Source organism: Cornus florida, unplaced genomic scaffold, assembly GCF_030987335.1.
Source record: "Cornus florida cultivar Cherokee Brave unplaced genomic scaffold, ASM3098733v1 CherokeeBrave_3.0.0_Hap2_Chr11, whole genome shotgun sequence".
NCBI lineage: Eukaryota > Viridiplantae > Streptophyta > Magnoliopsida > Cornales > Cornaceae > Cornus > Cornus florida.
In genome coordinates, this window is record NW_026775581.1 from 97,598,094 (window position 1) to 97,601,892 (window position 3,799).

General features: G+C 36.0%; 1 pseudogene; it reads right to left on the minus strand.

Annotated features, from left to right (window-relative positions):
* Positions 1-1,129: 1,129 nt before the first annotated feature.
* Positions 1,130-2,987, minus strand: LOC132284011 (uncharacterized; annotated as a pseudogene).
* Between the last annotated feature and the right edge of the window lie 812 nt (positions 2,988-3,799).

The following is a 3,799-nucleotide window of genomic DNA, read 5'->3' on the forward strand; positions in this document are numbered from 1 at the left end:
TACGTTACTCTAATGATAAAACATATGTCAAAACAGCACCTATTTCATGTAAAAAAAAGATAAGAAAAATGAATTTCCAAATAGTTCCATTTATTTGATGGGAAAAAAAAAGATGTATGAAGTTTCAGAAATTGTTAACAGCTATCAGAACTTCATATTAATACACATAATAATGGAAATTAATTCAAAATTCACTTCATATTAGGAGGTTGGAGCTTAAATTAGTAATTACCCAATAAACATACTTGTAAAACAGATCATTAAGAATCAAGACCCAATATCTTTCACTTTCACATAATCATTTTATGATCCCAATCTCATTTTCCGCATTTTATAACCATTCAAAGCTAAAGCTCATTTCAGGTGATCAGAATAGATTGAGTACTAGTAGTGACCACCCAATTTCAATAATTCCAAGGTTACAACTGAAGGTTTTCACTTTGTCAAACTGCAATGCCAACCAGTTTAATGAAAGGCTTTTCCATTTTCTCTATCATCAACATGACCTCATAGTGATTGATCTATCACATAACAATCTGACTTATAGTGGTGGGATATTATTTTTCTCTCTTGGTTGTTAGCAAACAATACACAATTGGGTTATCTTAATCTAAGAAATAACTCATTCTCAGGGCATTTCCCATTTTTGACTTCTTCTCCTTATAACATCACAAAGGGAATTGATATCTCTGACAATCATATTCATGGTCAACTGCCAACAAATATAGGTTCCATCTTTCCCAATTTAAATTATTTAAACTTGTCCGGAAATGAATTAGAAGGTAGGATTCCGGCTTCATTAGGTGATCTGCATTCTTTATGGAGGTAAGACTTGTCTAACAATAATTTGTCAAGACAAATACCTCAACATTTTGTAATTGGTTGTTTCTCCTTAGAGTTCCTCACACTATCTAATAATAGTTTGGATGGTCCGATGCTTCCTGATGTTGTGAACCTAATTAGCTTGGAGTATTTATATTTGGACAATAACCGTTATGAAGGAAAGATTTCAAGTAGCTTGAATTGAAGACCTAATTGAGAAATCAACACTGAAATTGAATTGAAGACTGCAAAATACATATACACACACATGGAAATCAAATCAACACAAAACATATGCACACACATGGAAATCAAATCAACACAAAACATATGCACAGAGAGAGAAATCTGGATCCCAAATACAAAGCCCATGCCGGATTTTAGAATGAAATTGAATTTTTTAAAATCAGAAAGCATATATATATATATATACACACACACATGCAAATATATAGATTTCATACCTGTTGCTTTCTTCTAGAGTTTCAAAGCGACGGAGGAGTGGCTATGGTGTAGGCGAGTTGTCTATGGTTTGAGGAGAGAGTGTGTGGTGTAGGAGAGAGAGAGGGAAAGAGGAGGGCAGGGCTGAGGTTGAGCTCTAATCGGGATGCTGGTGGTGGGGTTTGATCGAGAAATAATAGCCATTCTCTTCTCTCTCTCTGTCGTTGGTCGCAGTCTGTTGCCGCTGTTCTCTTCTCTCTTTCTCTGTTGCCCTACATAGGAACGAACTATCAGAAATAGCAAGTGCCATTTCTTGTGCTAGAATTGGCAAAAGAATTGGCAAAGTTAAAATTTAGCAGGCTAAATGACAGCCCATTGGAGAGCCCATTTGAAACCCATCTACTATATTTTACAAATAGCAACCCAAATAGCATTGGGTTGAAGATGCTCTAATAAGCAGATTGCGGAGTCTGTGATGGATTGTAGAAGATTGAATCATACCATGACGAGTGCGGAACTCAGAAAACAAGGGTGTCAGCTCTTGCGACACTTCAACTGGATGCACCGTTTCGGGTGCATCATACTCATCATCTAGAGAGTTATCACGCTCATTTTCAATGATCATGTTGTGCAAAATTATGCACGCCTTCATGATATAGCCAAGATCTTCATGGCTCCAAAATCTTGCCGGCCCCCGCATAATAGCAAAACATGCTTGCAGTGCACCAAATGCCCTTTCCACATCATTTCGACATGACTCTTGCATCGTTACAAATAGTTGCCTTTTCAATCCTTGAGGTTGAGAAATCGTTTGGACAAGGGTTGCCCATTTAGGATAGATACCATCAGCAAGATAATATCCCATAGTGTATTGGTTGCCATTAATGGTATAGTTGGCAACACGTCCTTTAATGAGGTCAACAAAAAGAAGAGACTGATCAAGAACGTTGATATCATTAAAAGATCCAGGTATACCAAAAAAAAGCATGCCATATCCACAAATCATACGAGGCCACTGCCTCAAGTATAATTGTTGGTTTATGTACATGCCCAGTGAATTGACCATGCCATGCAGTATGGCAATTCTTCCATTTCCAATGCATACAATCCAAACTCCCTAACATTCCAGGAAATCCACGTTTCTCCCCCTCCCGTAGCAGTCTGGAAATGTCCGCCTCAGTCGGCGATCTCAGATATTCTTCACCATAAATGCTAATGATTCTTACACAGAATCTCTTCAAAGACTCAATTGTTGTGCTTTCACCAATTCTCACATATTTGTCAATAGCATCAGCGGGTATACCGTAAGCAAGCATCCGAATTGCCGCAATCATCTTCTGCAAATCGGTTAATTTGGGAAAACCGACGGCGTCAATCTTTTGGACAAAGTAGTCATCATATTGTTCAATCGCATTTAATATACGAAGAAACAATGGACGATTCATTCGAAAGCGTCTTCAAAAGATGTTAGCCGGGTAGACATGATTTTCAGCAAAGTAATCTTTGATTAGTCGCTCGTTACCAGAGACTCTATCATGATGGATGTATCGCTGACCACTTACAGAACCAACATGCATAGTTGGTTGGTTGTCTCGTTGCATCTTCCTTCTATGAAACTTTGATGCCATAAGTTCCATAACCTCTGCGCTTTGATCTTCATCAGATGAAGAATCATTAAAATCTTCTCTCAAAATCGCTCTTCTCAAATTGAACATTGCAGTACTAAAGTTATAATGAAGGAAGATAGTTTGTAGGTAGAGAATGATGGTATTTATAGATGGAGAAATGATAGTAGAGAATGGTAGCTGGGAATATTAGTTGAAAAAGAATGGTAGCTGGGAATGGTAGTTGAAATGATAGTTGGGAATGTTAGTTGAAAAAGAATGGTAGTTGGGAATGGTAGTTAGGAATGGTAGTTGAAAAATAATGGTCGTTGGGAATGGTAGTTGGGAATGGAAGTTGAAATGATAGTTGAGAATGGTAGCTGGGAATGGTAGTTGAAAAAGAATGGTAGTTGGGAATGGTAGCTGGGAATGGTAGTTGGGAATGGTAATTGGGAATGGTAGTTGAAATGATAGTTAAAAATGGTAGTTGAAAAAGAATGATAGTTGGGAATGGTAGCTAGGAATTGTACTTGGAAATGATAGTTGAAAAAGAATGGTAGTTTAGAATTGAGAACGAGAATAGAGATGGAGGTGATTGGGGAGGCTAAAATAATTTGCCCTAAAACTATTTTGCTTTTTAATGATAATATAATCAAATATATAATATATATATATATAAATTCTCGAAAAAAAAAATTAAAAATATATATATCATTTTGTTTTATCCTTTTTTTTTTTTGTTCTTTTTTGACAAGATATTTTAGATTTTTGCTTCTTTTTAATTAGGTTTAATTTTAGTTTCCTTCTAATGTTTACAACTTGACTTGGAATGTGACTAATATTAATATTAGTGATGCAAATATGAATGGTGAGAATGGTAGTTAAAAAAAAATAGTGGTTGTGTCAAAAAATAGCATTTTGCATGAAATGCA